Raw genomic sequence first — 18408 nt, 5'->3', positions numbered from 1 at the left:
CTACCTCTCTCTTTCTTGTGGTATTCATGCCTTCCTCCCTCTTGCAGCCTCTGCTTTTTTCTTGCCTCTACTTTCCTGGCTTCACACCCTGGTTCAGCCTACCACCTTTTTTCGGTCTCCAATATTTCCTACCTTCTACTGTCCTGCAGCCTCCCATGCGATTTCAGCCTTGTGCTTTTTTTGTTCTTCCAATATTTTCTGACCTCTACTGCCCTGCAGCCTCCCACCCTGTTTCAGACTCCCACCTTTTTTCGACCTTGATTTTTTTATGCCCTCTACTGCTCTCCATACTCCCGCCCAGTTTCAGCCTCCAACCTTCTTTCAGCATCCAATTTTTTCTACCCTCTACTGACCTGCAGTCTCCCACCTTATCTCAGCCTCCCATCTTTTTTCTGGCCTCATTTTTTTTATGGCATCTCCCACCCTATTTCAGTCTCCCCCTTTTTTCGACCTCCAATTTTTTCTGGCCTCTACTGGCCCTGGCCTCCCACCTCTTCTCTGCCTTCCACCACTTTTTGGATTACAAGTTTTTCTGGCCTGTATTTCCTTTCTAGACTCTTGTTTTAGAAGTGTTTCTATCTTTGTTTTGAGTCAACTCTTCCCTAGACTTCCACTGTGGTCAGAACAGTCTTATTTTTACCTCTGTCATGTACGGTGCCTCTGTTTACTTCCTGGTCAACTGAGGGTGTATGTATCCTGTTCATATCTCCTTCCACATTACTCATTATGTCAGTATTCCTCTGTTTGTGTCTATGTCTAAATTTCTGATAAATCCCAGAGACGTCTTTTACCCCTCACCCCACCCCCTCCCCCTCCCTGAGGCTGTCTGTGTGCCACAGCACACTTTGCAGCGCTCTTTCCATCCCTTGTACTCAGGCTGAACCCTCACTCTCAGGGTTTGTATGTGTCCCAGAACAGTCACGGTATTTAATGCCATCTCAAGTCTCTAGATGTAGTTGTTTGTTCCCTGTAGAGATCTGTGCATTGTTGGGACCCCTTCTTGAGTTGTAAATTGCATCTTAGAGCTGCCTCCTGTGTCTGTTTCACTCCCAGCATCCTGGTCTAGTTGTGATGATGCCTCCCAGGGCCATCCTCATGCTCTGCAGCCATCTTTTGTCTCTCTTGTGCATTTTTGAACCCTTTTCACTCTCAGATAACCTTTCCTATGTCACCTTTAATCTCCAGAACAGTCATCTTGTTCTCTATGCTAGCTAGGATCCCGCTGTTTAGTTCCTGGTCCCCTGAGCACATCTGTAATTTGATTAGATCCCTTCTGTATGACCGGATCACGTCCTTGAGAATTATTTGGGTCGTGCTGCTTGTCAGAATCCTTTTGATAATGTCACAACGCCTCACGCAGTCTTGGGTATTCACCGCAGCATGCTGTTAGCACCCTAAGCCCCCTGTGGACTCTTTTTGTCGCAGTTGCACTGCTCCTAATATCTCCATTCCTGAAGAGGAGCATTGTTTTTCTTGTGTATGTCATCTAGAATGCCTCTCTAGATCTTGCTTGTGCTTCATGGAATTTTGGTAGCATTTTGCCTGTGTTCCAATGTCTCTTATTCCTACGAGCCTTTTGTGACAGCTTTGTTCCCAGTCACTGCGTGTCCCAAGACCTTCTTTGCGTACCACAACCCCATTTGCCCTCTATAGTGGCCATCACTCCCTTCTCGTTTCCTCAGAAAGATGTCTGCAGGTTTGCATTTCAGAGCGCTTTTACTGTTATCGTCCATGCCATCTAGGGTGTCTCCATTTGCTCCTCAGCCTCCTAAGGACATCTGTAGTCTGCTCAAATCTCTTTCAGCCTTCCTCTTTGTGTCCTTGAGCTGCCTTTGGTGTCTTTGCCCCTGTTGGGACTCCTCTAGTGGTGTTGTGATGTACATCAATGTTTTTGAGGTTGTTCTTAGCAGACTTCTAGCTCTGTAGCTGGCCTAGAAATGTTCGCATTCCATCAGAGTGCTCCATCTGTGACCCAGCCTGGTCATTCTGCCCTCTCTTCAGTCTAGCCATGCCTCTATTCAGTCCATGGCCTTCCAATGACACATTTACTCGGTCTGGATCCTTTTGGGATTTAATTGGCAGTTCCCCATTCCTTTTCTGATTTCCTGGCTTCCTCAGGACAGTTTTTCTCCCAGTCACGATGCGTTCCCGAGAACTCTCGGTTTTCTAGTTCCCTCTTGTAGAACTTTAGGTGGGGCCATCTTTGAGCTACAGAGCACTCTTTTGTTCATCTATGCTGTCTGGGATTGCAGCTTTCAGTTCCCAGCCACCCAAGACCATCAGTCTTGTGCTCAGATGATCACCTGCATTCCTCCTTGTCATCTATACACCTTCTTTTATCCATCGGCACCCTCTCAAGAGCCCTCTCCTCATAGTCAGAATGCCGGCGTGAACTTCCTCGATCTCCCCAGCACCTGGTAGCATTCCATCTCCTTTTGTGTTTCTAATGTTTTCTTACGTCTTCCCTTCTTTGTTTGCTACACAGCATTCATAGTCGTTTGCCCTGCTGTCGAGCATGTCTCCGTCTGGTTGTTTCTCCATTGTCTGTAGTTTGCCTAGATGCCCTTGCTGCGTATATGAATTCTCTTTTCTTACTTTGCCCTTTCACATACTCCATGACAGTATTGTCTCGCTTTAGCTCTCTTTCAATATTATTTCTTTGTGCTCTTCAGAACTCTATTCTCTTTCTTTTAACTGCTTAGCATGCCTTCGTTCCGCCCCCACCCCCCTCGCGATGACATTTGTACTTTGTTGAAATCCCCTTTGTAGTTCCTCATTGTTATCCCTGAGGTTTCTTTGGTCTTCGAGGCTCGCTCAGGACTGCTCCTTCACATTGCCAAGCTTTCGGAAGGGCTCTTTCAGCTCCTTATTTCCCCCATGGGAAATACTCTCCGAATCTGCATTATAACCCGCTCGCTCTTTCTGTCCTCCCATCCATTTGATGCTCCTCCATTTTGATCCTGGTCCCCTGGAGACATCTGTACTTTGTTCCATTCCCTTTCAAATTCATTGTATCCCTGATGCTTCCTTGGTCTTTCTGATCCATGTGATGATGACTCTCATTTTGCCCGGACCTTTTGCAAAGCCATTTTTGTGCCTCAGAGCCATCTAGTTGTCGTACATCTTATGATATGTCTTTATTTGGTACCTGGTATACGAAAGATGTGTGTTGTCGTTAGATATGTTTTGCGGAGAAATTACTCTATAACTTTTGGAGTTATAAAGTGGGTATGTTTATTCAGCGCTGGGCGCATGGGGGATCGCTCCACCACAAGCATGCGCATCGTTTGCAGCTCCCGTCCGGCTTATATGTTACAGAATAGTGCATATTCATAAAACGCCTACACATAGTCTACCCCCACCTCCCCTCGCCTCTCACGGTAATCAGGTCTCCTCCCCTCGTGCCTGCGTATCGAGCTCCTTTGGCCTCGTTCGGTGGTCGCAGATTTACGGGCGAGGGTCGCACAGATGAAGTATCTCCGCTTCCTCACCGATCAACTTTTCACCTCGTCGTTCTGCGCAGTCTCAGTTGTTTCCCTGGGCCCTGGCCAAACCGCCAGGTCAGTTTGTGCTAGAATCTAGGATGATTTGTTGCTGGAATATACAACTTCAAGGACCATAAGAAACTTCTCTTTGGGCTAGGAGATATTTGCCTAGCAATGTTATCAACACCTGGTCTGTCTTGTTTGAACAGTCCCATACGCCTCCCCTTGTTTTTGTGCAGACCTTGCACCATCAATCTAAGATTGTTTAGACTGCCTGTCTCATTCCCCCCTTTTCTTCTTACTTAGTAAAATCTTTTACTACCTATTTATCTACTTCTTAAGCTATTTCCCTTGTCCTATAAGATGTTAGTACTATCCTACAAATTATTTTATTTATTGTTTAAAGCTCAGATTATGATATAAAGTGTCATATATAGTTTGTAAGCATTTTGTAAGTTTCTAGATCCATACATATATAGCTACAGTAAGGATCAACAAAATTGCTACAGATATTAATAAAGCAATCACTGGGTGAAGGGCTGTGTTTAAGATGCCAGTAGTTGTCGGCGACCATCCGAAGAGTATATCCTACTAATTATGTTTCCCTTCTTGCTCAACCATCTTTAAGACCTTTTTTATCCTTTCCTCATCATGAAAGGTTGTGAGTAAAGTTTCTTGCCCTTTTTCCTTAACTTCTTCCAGTATCCGGTGTAAGTCTGGGTGTTTTAATAGGCTTTCTATATGACTGACATTTAATCCTATGGGGACAGGAAGTATCTTTACCATGAGGCTGTTTTTCAAGAGGGAATGTGTAACTACCAGGGCAGAATAAGTGAAATCACAAATACAATAATTTAGCTGCCATATCAATTTCTTCTCTCGCTCATCTATGATTGTGTCACACAGTGTCCTTAAATATGCACATCCCTTTCCAGTATAAACAATAATGGCCCTCAAATTTACGTTGGGGTGTGCTTCATAGTGGCAAATTTTTTGGTTAGTATCTAAGCAAGTATCCTGGGTTATTAAGGTATTACTGTCACATATAAATCTCTGTTCTTTCATGATTCAGGGTTTGAGATCTACTGCTTGCCATTTATTATCAGTATTCATAGCCCAGGTCTTATGTTCAAAGGGGTACAGTAGAGTCCCGTTGTAATTGACTCCAAGACTTACAATGGGGTGTATGGTGATTAATTTTGCATCATATATGGGTAACACAGAAGTTGTTACTGTATGTGTGTCAGGCCTATAGGTGAAGTTGACCATGTTCCACCATGATTGTAACTATTTCTCTGTGGCACTATCCCAAACTATTTTTCAAATTTCAGTGGGAAGTGTACCCTCTTCTCTTTCCCTTATTACAGATTCTGCTACTGTTTGTATCCATAACTGGGCTTGTATGCAACTTAAAGCTATGGCAATATCACCTTGTAATTCTCCCAAGGTTTCAGCAATAAGTGTGTGGTCTTTTGTTTCTTGTTGCTCCCAATCTGGCATTATTTTTGACATTGCCTATTGCTGTACCCCTAATGCTGATAGTGAAGACCTCAATGGTTGTTGTAATTTTGATATATCACTGGTAGTAGCTGCTAATTTGTTCAGGATTACTTCTGAATCTATTGAATTTAACACTCCCAATTCGGTTCTTAATACTCTGGTAGGTCCCTCTGTGGTCTTTTCCGGTAGGTATTTCCCTTTTTCCTTAGCCCAGTTGTCCATCCTTCGTCTGAGGTTCGTATTCAATGTGGCTCTATATTAGAAATGTTAACTTGCATCTGTAATTCTACCTTTTTTAGAGACCATTTTGGATTGATCAGCACTTGCTGTTGGTCTATGTGTGATCACATATGGGCCGACCTCGTATACGTTGGGTGTAAGATTTACAGTGATTGCTGTGGTTGTCAGTAGGGTAGTCACCATGTTAAACTTAAAGGATAGCCCTAGTTTATCCTTGGTCTAGAGACATGTCACAGAAACAGCAGATTGAGTCAAAGTAAAATTATACTCGTATTCTAGATCTTTTGGATCACATATATGACTAATACTTGACACGATGTATTTGGGATTTAATATCTTGATTTTAGACACTGTAATTTGACACACTGACCAATGGGTGAGTTCATTCATTACTCAACACCCTAATCTCTTGCCCTACCGTTCCCCATAATTTAGGTACTCCATTGACATCTTTCCATTCAGTTTTTGTATACACCTCTGTTCCCCGCATCACTACAGTAGCTAAAGTCAAGGTTGAATTAGTATTGGTTATACCCATGCTTCCAGTATACCCAATGTACGCTTGGGACCACGGCCATTCAGCGAACCTTTGACCAGGCATTCAGGGAAAGGAGATTATTAGATTTATCGTGAGAAGCCTAGTCTTCCCGGCTGAGTTTGTGTAACCTTCCATGGGGATTTGTGGGCCCTCTTTACTCGGGTGTGATGAATCCAGGCTGAGTATTCTTTAATCTTGACAGCCGTAAAAGTTGTGAGTAGCACTTGAAACGGCCCTTCCCATTGTGGGTCCAACATCTTTTCTGTAAGAGACTTAACATACACATAGTCTCCCGGCTGCATGTTATGTACAGGCTCATCTAACCCTCTACCCCGAGTTCCAAATACATGTTTCCTAATTTGAGTTGTTTACTTAATGCTATTATATATGAAGTTATAGTTTCCTCCCCAATTTGCATCGATGTTCCATTCTGTACCACGTAAGGTCTGCTATATAACATTTCAAAAGGGCTCAACCCTTCCCTGGCCCTCGGTTTTGCTCATATGTGCAAAAGTGCCAGAGGGAGAGCCTGGAGCCAGGTCTGGTTTGACTTCTGACTGAGCTTCACAATGGTTCATCTTTTCTACTTGGCCACTAGATTGGGGATGATAAGGAATGTGAAGTTGCCAGTCTATACCCAGATGGCGACTGATTTGCTGAACTACTTTTGAGATAAAGTGTGGTCCTCTATCTGAGGATATAGTTGCTGGGACTCCAAAGTGTGGAATTATTTCTTGTATTAATATTTTGTCACTTCCCAGGCTTTGGCAGATCTAGTGGGGAATGCTTCTGGCCAACCTGAAAAGGCATCCGTTAATACCAGTAAATATCGATACCCCCCCTTTTCTTGGAAGTTCTGAAAAATCAATTTGCCGTTGTTGTCCCGGTCCATTTCTTTTTCTAATCTGGCCTACTTCTAGAATAGGGGTATTCTTAGGATTAGTCTGGAGGTAAAGGTCACACTGTTGAGTCACATGTCTCACTATGATATACAGATTTCTAGCTCTAATATTCTTGACCAAATATCGGTGTAGGGCCTCCGCTCCCCAGTGCCCTTTCCTGTGTTCCTCTCGCACCAGGTGTCTAGCTAAACAAGAGGGAATTACTACCTCCCTTGGGGAGTGATGGCCCAACCTTCTTCATTATATGATCCTTCTAGGTCTGTAATTAACTTTTGATCCTCTTGAGTATAATTAGGCTTACTTTCTGGGATGATTTGCCAATCAGGAACTAAAACTTCCTCTATTTTTACCTCTCTTTTGGCTGCTTGTTTTGCCTCTGTCTGCCAGTTCATTTCCTTTTTCCAAATCCGAGTTCACCTTTTGGTGGGCCTTAATATGCATGACTGCCACTTTTCTTGGAAGTTGTACAGCTTTAGTAGTTCCAGAATTTCCTTCCTATGTTTGTGTTTCCCTTGTGAGTTCAACAGTCCTCTTTCCTTCTAAATTGCTCCATGAGCGTGGACTACCCCAAAGGCATACTTCGAATCTGTGTAAATATTCACTGTCTTGCCTTGGGCTAGTCCTAAAGCACGAGTCAGTGCGATTATCTCTGCCTTTTGTGCAGAGGTATTCGCAGGCAGCGGTCCCGATTCCAGTATTTCTTGGGTGGTAGTAACAGCATACCCAGCATACCTCTTGCCACTCAAAACATAGTTGCTCCCATCTGTAAACCAGTTCTCAGCATCTTCCAGAGGGGCATCCTTCAGATCTGTGCGGCTTGAGTACGTTGCTTCGATGGTTTCCAGGCAGTCATGTTGCACTGGTTCTCCTGTGTTTCCACTCAGGAAAGAAGCTGGGTTAATAATGTTAGTTACTACAATCTCCACATCATCTTGTTCTACTAATTCGGTCTGATATTTTAAGAACCTTCGGGGCGAAAGGCAATGTCCCCCTTTAATTTCCAATACTGCAGACGCTGTGTGAGATACAAATACAGTCATTTTTGTGCCTAAAGTGAATTTTTGTGCCTCTTGTATATTTAAGATCACTGCTGCAACCGCTCATAGGCATCTAGTTGCTTGGAGAAATAGGCGACTGCCCCACAATACAGGCCTAAGTCTTGTGCCAGTATTCCTAATGCAATTCACTGTTTCTCATGTGAAAAGAGAAAGAATGGCTTACTTACATCTAGGAGTCCCAAAGCCGGAGCTGACATCAGAGCCTTTTTAACAGGTCAAAGGCTCATATGGCCGCCTTATTCCATCGGAGATTTTTCTGTTGAGTGGCGGTTAGTGCATATAAAGGTTTAACAAGCAATCCATAATTATAAATCTATAGTCTGCACCACCCAGTCATTCCCAGGAACATTCGCAGTTCTTTCACTGTCTGTGTCCTCGGAGTCTGGCAGATCGCCTCCTTCTGAGCTCGTTCTAAAGTTCTTTTTCTAGCACTGATTTCATAGCCCAGATAAATCACTTTGCGTTGCATCACCTGGGCCTTTTTCTCGGCTACTCAGTAGCCCTGAAGTCCCCCAAAATTTAAAAGGCTTACCGTCTAGGTCACACAGGCCTCTTTTGTCTTGGTGGCAATTAGGATGTTGCCTACATGCTGCAGCATCTCTTCAGGTGGAGTTGGCGTTTCAAGGTCTTTTGCTAGCTGGTTACCGAATAGTGGGGCCGTTCTTTAATCCTTGTGGCAGCACCGTCCAGGTTAACTGGGTCTTCCGCCCACTCCTAGGATTTTCCCATTCAAATGCAAATATTTTCTGACTCGCTTCGAGGAGAGAGAGGCAAAAGAAAGCATCCTTGAGGTCTAAAACAGTAGATCAGATTAGCTCAGGAGTAAATTGTGTTTACAAAGTGCATGAGTTTGCGACCACTGGGTAGAGATCTTCAGTTATTTTATTTATTGCTCTCAAATCCTGAACTATTCTATGTGACCCATCAGGTTTCCAAACAGGTAATATGGGGGTGTTAAAATTAGATTTGCACTCTTTTAATAGCCCTATTTGCAAAAATTTTCTATAACCGGCTGAATCCCTTCCCAATCCTCCTTCTTTAAAGGGTATCGTTTAATTCTTACCGGTTGTTGTCCTTCCTTAAGTTTTACCTCTACGGGTGAGGCATTCTTTGCCCTTCCAGGCGTGTCAGTGGCCCACACTCCAGGATAAACTCGATTGATAATTTCCTCACTGATTTCTCCTCCTGTGGGGATACTAATTAGGGACAAGCTCATGATTTGTATAAGTTCTTGGTTATTTACCTCCAGAGTAATCTCTCCATTGTTAAAGGTAATGGTTGCTCCTAATTGTTCTAGTAGGTGTCTCCCTAGGAGCACTGTTGTGGAGTTAGGCATATACAGCAATTTGTGTATGCCTAACTGCTTTCCCAGTTTATATTTTAAAGGTTTGCAAAAATAAGCCTTTTCACTTTGGCTAGCAGCTCACTTATAATCTTTTCCAGGGCAAGCACTAAAGGATCTTATGGTGGAACTAGTCCACAGTCCCTCTGCCACCCCAGGTGATTTCGGAGGGTAAAGAAAATGTCTGCATTATAAGACACCTCATCCTACTTCCCTTCCCTCTGTAAAAATAACATTAATTGCAAAAGCGTGTCATAGTCTAAGGTCCCATTTAGTGGCCATTTAGCTTCTTCTAGTTTGTAAAGTGGCCACCACTGATTACAATATTTAATCAGGATTTTCTTGCTTTCCGTGCTTCCTCTCCCTGCTATATCTTTCCAGTTGAGTATGCAATCCAATGGGCGTTTCTTTACAATTTTTCTCTGCTTATTTCCCATTATTATCCCTTCTTCCCAAAATCCTTTCTCTCCACTCATAGCAGTTTTTACACTGTTTTTTAACCTTCTCCTACTCTTCCTCCTTCACTTCCTAAAGTTCCAGTATCTTATGACTTCTTCCACACAATAATTATTGACTCCCGTCTTTTGACCGAGATGTCTAACGACACCTCTTCTTCCCAGCACTCTGCACACCTCGACCTCCTCTTATCAGACGCATAATACCACTTACATCGACAGTCTACGCACTCTGCTAATACCCAAGCTTGATAAAAATTACTAAAGGTAGGAACATAGGAGCACAGAGAAAGCAGGGGATTCTCCCAGGAACCCAATCTGGTACTACCAGTTGCCCAGAAGGAAGTGTGTACAATCCTTCTAGCAGGTATAAATCATTTCCCTGTGCCGACCATTCATTCCTTCTACACAAATAATTCGACCAAATCTAACTCAAACCGACAGTGAAGGGATTCACTTTCCCATCTCCGATTCATACAATGTTTTCACAAGACATACAAGGACAGTGTATTATTTAAACAAATATAAACTTCTCATTTATCTTGCAGCAGCTGCCTCTCACTCACACAGCGGCAGCAGCCTCTCACACCCTGCCCCTGCAGGCACACAGACACACAGTAGCAGCTGCTCTTACTCACAGCACACAGGCACACAGACACTTAAAGGGCCCATCACACTTTTCACTCATACCACAAAATATACCGAGTTTAAGCAATCACCAAATCCGTTTGTAACATATATCATAAACCATAAAACAATTAGCATTCAGTTCAAGGCCAGTATATCTACAATTAGTGCACTATACAATGACCTGAAGCAAGATCCTGCAGGTGACAGTAATTACCAGTACCCTGCCCAAAATGCAAACTGCCTCTTATATACCAGTCATCGGTAGTTTGCCCCAAAAGATCTTACTTTCCCGCGGATTCCCAAAACCGAATGGGTATACCCCCTCCTCGGGACCGAGCCGTGCGCCAGACGTCTCTGCACGTCTTACCAGCAGCCCGTTACCGTTATAAACATACCTCTGTCTGCGAACCAGATGGTCCTTGTCTGCTCCCGCAGTGGACAGCTGGGAGCGGAGTTCCTCCGAGAAGAGCTCGGGGTGTACCTAGGACACCCACCCTCCAGCAGCGTCCCGGCAGCCGAGCAGAGATAGAGTCCCATCTGGGGTGCTAAGACGTTTTGCGGGGAATTTACTCTATAACTTTTGGAGTTATAAAGTGGGTATGTTTATTCAGCGCCGGGCGCATGGGGGATCGCTTCACCACAAGCATGCGCATCGTTTGCAGCTCCCGTCCGGCTTATATGTTACAGAATAGTGCATATTCATAAAATGCCTATACATATACATAGTCTACCCCCGCCTCCCCTCGCCTCTCACGGAAATCAGGTCTCCTCCCCTCGCGCCTGCGTATCGAGCTCCTTTGGCCTCGTGCGGTGGTCGCAGATTTACGGGTGAGGGTCGCACAGATGAAGTATCTCCTCTTCCTCGCCGATCAACTTTTCACCTCGTCGTTCTGCGCAGTCTCAGTTGCTTCCCTGGGCCCTGGCCAAACCGCCTGGTCAGTTTGTGCTTGAATCTAGGATGATTTGTTGGTGGAACATACAGCTTCAAGGACCATAAGAAACTTCTCTTTGGGCTAGGAGATATTTGCCTAGCAATGTTATCAACACCTGGTATGTCTTGTTCTAACAGTCCCATCCGCCTCCCCTCGTTTTTGTGCAGACCTTGCACCATCAATCTAAGATTGTTTAGACTCCCTGTCTCAGATATTTTCTTGAGTTTTTCAGAGAAGAGGATCACCTCTATCTATTATCTAGGCATCTCCTATGATCTTTTTTGTCAAACTTTGCTTTTTTTTTTTTTTGTATAGCAAAGTAGGTGTTAGTTACTTAGGCTGCCTCATACACTTTCTGACATATGTCATGGCAGGTTTTTTTCCTGTCCTTTGGGATTCTCTAGAGAGTTAGGCAGAGAGACCATCAAGGTCTCTCTGAATTGTTGGCATGTACAATCAATTAGTTATATTGGAACCGTGATATTTTTGAGAAGGAATTCTTTTAGCATCTAATTCTGCTTTGTTCTTTAGTCCTATCTAGAACAAGGTTCTGTTAGAAGGTAGATAGCATACATGGTCTTGCTAGAAAATTAAAAAAAAACAACCTGTAGAATTTTGGGTTTTGCACAGGAATCTAAAGTACATCGTTTTGAAGATCGATATTATCATCACATTTAGCCAACTACTTCCCCACATCTCTTAGAACAATATCTCTTTTTTTATATCTATACCCCAGAAAAAAAAAAAGGTTATATTCTTTACCTGGTCACATCACCAGCGCAATAGACGCAGCGAAGAAGAAATATCGTTTCCAGCGAGGGTAGCTTTCTTCATTCAGCATTTCACAAGCTGCAAAGTTAAGGCAGAGGAGAACACTTGCTGCTGCTCCCCTGGGAGCTTTTATGCCTTGTGGTGGTGAGCCCCTCCCCTCTCCCAGGTGATTGTGGTCTGGGTGGTGGGTGGGGCCTGGGGTATATAAGCCACAGCCTCTGCTCAGGGAGATCATTCTGCTCTCAGGCCTCTCTGAGGTTAGTGCTCCTTGAGTCAATAGCAGCTTTTGAGCTGTTGAAGCTCTTTGTGCACATGCATCTCGTTAATCACAGCAGCTGTGGTACCGGAGGCAAGAGTTTCAGCATCAGTCAAGGTTTTGCAGTCTATATAATAAGAAGTACACCGATAGGTAGCAGGCTTTTTCAGGTGAGTAAATCTGTACCAGCTGGATGGAGCAGGTAAAAGGGTTCAAATGCATGCACTTAGTTTTTTTCCTCTTCATTTGAGATGCATTACATTTTCCTGTTTTTTTCTGACTTTAATGAAGATGGGACCTTGTTTTTTACCTAGTATCACTATCTACATTGTAAGTTGTCAATATCATCTGGCTAAATAGGACCAACGGTGAGATGACAGAGCAAGGGTTAGCGCAAGCATCTCTTACGCATCCATATGCGGAGCCTCAGCATTTTCCAAGAAAGTAGCAGGCACGTGAGACACAGCATCTTTCGGGATACAGGACAGCCGATCCCGTTACCTAATTGCACACAGAGCACCGTGTTGTTTTGTCGGTGCCATGTAGGCAGCCTTTGGAATAGGATGAACATCTGAGGTGAACCGGGGTAGTAGAGAAGAGGAGCACGGGGCCGGTGCTTTCACACAAGCACAAGTATAACCTTCTGCCTCTCGATATCATAGGTGCCACGAGCGACGCCGGCACAGAGCAGGCGAGCGGAAAGTACGACGCTTTCGAGGAGGAGACCGTCGCAGAACAGGGCCACATCAGCCGACACGGTGCCGACCGCCAGTGCGATTTTTGTGCAGATGATGAAGAGGAACCCGGCATCTGTAGGAATATCCCAGTTAGCCGATGGAGCGGCTGTCAAAGATGGCTTCAGACCCCTAGGCCCCAGATAAGTTGAGGGACCGGTGTTTTGGAGAGGGTTCTGGGGCCAGGCCAAGGTTGGGAATCGCAGGGAGGGGTTTTCAAGCTAGCATAGGGGAGAGGACCATACAGGCACAGCACCCTTTCGTTAGGGAAAGGGAGCACATTACCTTTCTGCACGAGACCGCCACGTGCCAGGCAGGGCAGTTCCAGCCCACGGCTGCGTCGTCACGTAGTTTGTGTTTTCTGCGTCCTCGAGCTTCCTTAGGTCACAACATCCTCATCACTCTTTGCCCCGAAGCAGCACAGCGTGCGCTTCGGGAACCATCGCTAGGGCGTCAAAAGTCTCTAGTCATCGGCACAGCGCAGGTCGGGCGCTTCTTTTATCTCATGACAAAGACTGAGGCGTGGATAGGTCTTGGAAGTTTCAGGTCGCTCTGCTTTAGCAGCACCTTTCCAGGCTGCATTAACATCTCCGATCTTGCGCGGTCCACCTTTTCCAATACCTTTTATGAGAGTTTTTCCCTGCATCCTTACATGCTTTGATCTTGAAGTAAGGCGTCTCCTATGTGACTCATCTCTGTTTTTGTTTCCAGCCGCAGCATTCAATTCTTCTCTACCTGCCACGGATTATTCTTCTCAGTCCTCTCGGTCTTGTGATCCAGTAGCATCTCCGGTCAAGGAGTCATTCTTAGAGAGCTCGTTTTAATGTTTCCGTCTCAGCGTTTGTCTTTGTGTGCAGTGTTGGTCTGTGCGTGTTTGTGTCTGGGTTGGAGCTGCTCTGCCTGGAGACACAGAGCAATAGTCCACGAAAGAACAGCAGTAGCAATCAAAGGCTAATGGGGTCATAAGTAGAGACTTGGTAGGGAGAGGACATACAGTCCATTTCAGGGCTAGCAGGTATATATGCAGGAGGTGCATGAGTTTTCTCTGTAGCATTTTTTGGAGATGACTGGGCTGTGTTTAACGGCAGGTCGCAGTCAAGATCTAGATGGTGTGCTTATAGGAGGCTTCTGGAATCGTTAAGCCATCAGTTAACATACAGGTGACTCATTCAATGCCGTTTTTTGCCGAAGCAGAGGGGCGATCCGCGCACCAAAGGTCGACGGAGGCGGCGAGCGGAGAACCGTAAGAAGGTACTTAGATGTGCCGCATCAGAGGGAAGACATGATGGACGGCTATACAAGTAGCCTATAAGAGCGTTTTATTACGAAGGTGTGAAGCAAGATAGCGGCACCGCAGGCAAGTCAAGCGAGGTGAGATATTACCAGTGTGCTCAAGTAGCAGTTATAGTTCAGGAGTTGTAATGTCGGTGAAGGTAGACGTATCCCTTGTTTGCGTTTCAGGTTGTAACCGAGCCTCCACAGGAGAAATCCCGAACAGCAGAGGTAGGGCGGGCGATCGCACCAGGTAAAGGAGCGGGAGAGGGTTATAGCCGCCGGCAGGGTGTAGTTTTGGGTAGCATCTCACCCGGCGTTACTTTGGTTTTTGCAGGCGACCGACATAGCGTCGGAAGGGTGCAGTCACACACGGGAGGAGCAGCCCGAGGCGAGGCGGCGTCGGCCAGGTCCCCATCGACGTGTCGAGTATCCCACGGCATCTAAGCGAAGCGTTTCTCTTAGGTTTTGCGAGCGCCATCCAGGCAGCCTTTTGAATCGGATGAGCATTTGAGGCGAGCCGGGTCAGTAGCGAGGAGGAGTAGGGGCGGGTGAATTGTCAGAAGCACAACAGCAAGTTTCGTACGTCTTGGTTTCTTAGGTACCGCAAACGACGACGGCAGCACCGTCGTCTCCGGAGCGAATAGGAGAGAGGCGCTTTCGAGGGCGGCGTCGCGGAAGCTGTCGGCATCAGCAGGCACGACGCCGACCGGTCGCACGGTTCGAGGGCGTCTAGGAGACGATGCGGAGGAACCGGCAAGTCCGGAACATCCTAGCTAGCCCATGCGGTTGCTGCGGAAGATGGCTACGGACCTCTGAAAGCTAAGTCGAGGGTTGAGGGTAGGAAGGGTCTGAGAGGAAGGGACCGGGTTGGGAATCGCAGGGAGGGCTCGTCAAGTCAGTACGGGGGAGAGGGACGTCCAGGAACAGCACCCTTAGCGCCCATAAGGGGCGGCGAGTTACTTTTCAGCACCGGACTACCACGTTCTGGGCAGGGCAGTTCCAGCCTGTGTCGTTGCGTAGTTTGTCTACTGCATTCTATATCTTATAGCACACCACCCTCAGGTCTTGATGTCTTCGTAGCTCTTTGAGATCAGCAGGCATCTCCGTAGCCCTCCTGAGAGCATCGAGTACTAGGCTTCATCAGCATAGCGCCGGCAGAGCCCTTCTTGTCTCGCAATTATAACCCGAAGCGTGGATCCATCCATCGTGTCTTGCATCGAGGAGGTTCTTGATCGGTCATCTCTCGCAGGGATGAGCTAGATGGCACCCGGAGCTGTGCTTTTGAGAGTCATTTTGGCACATTGAAATCTTCTGGGGTTTCCTCCCCAGGTCTTAAGTCCTAAAGCCCGACTTCTCACCCATCCATCGTTCCAGCGTCACCGGTAACTTTGTCTCACGGGCCGCAGCGGTCGCCTCTCATTTCGGGCCCGCTCCGACGCATCCGTGCCATCGCGTCACCGTAGGGCTTCTCTGCCGGCAGCATCTTCCCTACGGTCATCGTTCTTCTCGCTCGCAGTCTTCTCGCATCTCACCGTCATGTCACTTGCGGTGTCTGTGCTGTGTATGTCTGTGTCAGAGCTGGACCTGTCCTGCCCAGACACGTGGCCATAGTAACGACGAGGGGAGCGTAGGCTCATAGTCGTGAATTAATACGTAGATGTGCCCCGATGCTTTTGGCAAAGACCATATGGTCCATCTCTGGGCAAGTAGCTGTAGACAGCCGCCACAGAGTTAGTCTCCTAGCGTTCAACAGGCGCTGGAGGGCAGACACGCCGCCAGCGGCGATTCACGCCCTAGTCTTGCGGGTCGAACGAGCCTTAGTTTGTCCGTGGGGTCAATATTTAGGGTTTTGGGTGTTTTAGCAGTAGTCGGATGGGAGACGGAAACGGAAGACAAACCTTTGCTCTCACAAAAGTCTTTGTTAACAATGGGGTGACTCACTCATGCGGTTTGGGGTGTTTAAAAGCAAAGGGAGAAGCAGCTCACCGAAGAGCAATGGAAGATGTCAGGGGATCTGCGTGACTAGCACCTCTGAGGCCCTCAAGCTCTCGCGGTTTTATTTTATAGGTGTCGATCGCTGCGTCATGTGGGGTACCCGCACCCTTAGACTTTGCCAAGGTGAGAGATGACCAGCGTGCCAAAGCATTAGTTTTTCGGGGGTGTCATAATATCATCGTAGCTCAAATCACATCCCGTTTGTCATACAGGCGGCGACGAGGCATCGGCACAGCGGAAGGAAGAATCGTTCTCCGAGCAGCCGACGTAAACGAGCAGGGGAGAGAAAACGCCGCGAGCGAGCCGAGGATCGGGGAGGCTTCTCCATCCCATGGGTTTACCTCCCTTTCTTTCCCGGAGGGTTCACGCAGCAGAGTCCCAAGCACTTTGAGAAAAGGTGAGAGAGGCAATAAGCGGTTTGCTCAGACCTACACTGCTGAAGATCACGCAGCAGTTCAAACGACCATTTCTCTGCTTTTGCAGGCATCGTAAGGTCTCCGCTCAGAAAGCAGAGGAATAGAGGCGAGTAGGCGGAAGAGCGGAGCAGCGGGCCGGGAGCCACCGAGCATGTAATAGCTTACAAGTAGTAGAGGTGATGCATTTCTTCAGTTTCTTGGATTTGTGTGCCTCATGAGACGGGGGGGTGTCGGGGCGCATGCAAAAGAAAGGTATCGGGAGTGGTATGGCTCTTCCGAGGAGGGCATCAGGACGGTAGATGCCGATAAGGGTCAACATGCCCACGACCGGCCGCATTCTGTGTCGCAGGTGACGAAGAGGCACCCAGCGAACGCAAGGAAACGCCAGTTGGATGACGTGCTCCCGATAAGGATGAAATCTGGACTGTGCTCTCTGAAAGATAAGTCACAGGGCCAAAACAGCAGGTGGGGTGGTGGCACAAGACTTCAGTGTCAGTGGGGGGGCTCTTCAGGTTTTGTAAAATCTGCGGGGGGGGGGGGGGGTGGGGTGTCGGTCTTGCAGCGCGCCTCTCTGCGGGGGGGGGGGGGGCGTTGGTCTTGCAGCGCGCCTCTCTGCGGGGGGGGGGGGCGTCGGTCTTGCAGCGTGCCTCTCTGCGGGGGTGGGGGGGGGCGTCGGTCTTGCAGCGCGCCTCTCTGCGGGGTGGGGGGGGCGTCGGTCTTGCAGCGCGCCTCTCTGCGGGGGGGGGGGGGGCGTCGGTCTTGCAGCGCGCCTCTCTGCGGGGGGGGGGGGGGGGGCGTCGGTCTTGCAGCGCGCCTCTCTGCGGGGGGGGGGGGGGGGGGGCGTCGGTCTTGCAGCGCGCCTCTCTGCGGGGGGGGGGGGCGTCGGTCTTGCAGCGCGCCTCTCTGCGGGGGGGGGGGCGTCGGTCTTGCAGCGCGCCTCTCTGCGGGGGGGGGGGGGGGCGTCGGTCTTGCAGCGCGCCTCTCTGCGGGGGGGGGGGGGGGGGGGCGTCGGTCTTGCAGCGCGCCTCTCTGCGGGGGGGGGGGGGGGGGGGGGGGGGCGTCGGTCTTGCAGCGCGCCTCTCTGTGCATTTGTGTCCCGTTACCTCGGTGCTCTCCAAGTGTGCTGTCAGGCCCTGTCTTTAGCTTCAGCATTAGCTCTACCCCGTGCGGTACTCTCGTGTCTTTAGGTCCCATTTGCGGCGCATGTATATGTGTGTGAGGCGGTGTCATTTTGTGTGTTTGTAGCCGTTGTGGAACGGTCACAGAAGGGGATGATAATGTGGCAGTGAGCACGGGCCATGTGGCTGGAGGTCACCTAGGCCAGTTTTGGTGATAGCCAGTTGTCACCAGGCAGCCTCTAGAGTTCCTTCTTTTGTCTTTTGCAGGTGTCATAGGATCACCAGGATTCCAGAAGGGAAATCTCTGACAATGTTCGCTGGAGGGTACAAAATGAAGAAGGACCAGCAGTAGTGCCACTCTGTAACGTATAACTCTTCTTCTAACGATGAGGACATTCAGTGTGGGTCAGGGGGAGCAGCAGCGATGCAGTTCCGGGCACAGTGGCAGAATTGTGGCGATCAGCCACTCGGGCAGGTGATGGTTGCACACAGTGAATGTTGAATGAGTGTTAGTTTTGGAAGGTAACCTTGTATGTGAGGATGTTATTCATTTCAGGGTATAATGAATGTAGAGTGAGATAATGTATAGTTTTAATAATAGCAAAGAAAATATTGAGCAGGGAGACTTCTTTTCTCTCCCTGACTGTTTATTGTCAGTTAGTCCTGGCATGTCTGTAACGTTCTGTTCACAGCCAGCATTTGGGTGGAGGTTAGTTTTAGGCCACGGTGTCAGCAGGGGCAACGAACATTGAAGTCTTTGG

The sequence above is a fragment of the Athene noctua genome, chromosome 1, assembly GCF_965140245.1.
Source record: "Athene noctua chromosome 1, bAthNoc1.hap1.1, whole genome shotgun sequence".
In the NCBI taxonomy this organism is placed as follows: Eukaryota; Metazoa; Chordata; class Aves; order Strigiformes; family Strigidae; genus Athene; species Athene noctua.
Note: the sequence above shows the minus strand (reverse complement) of the source record.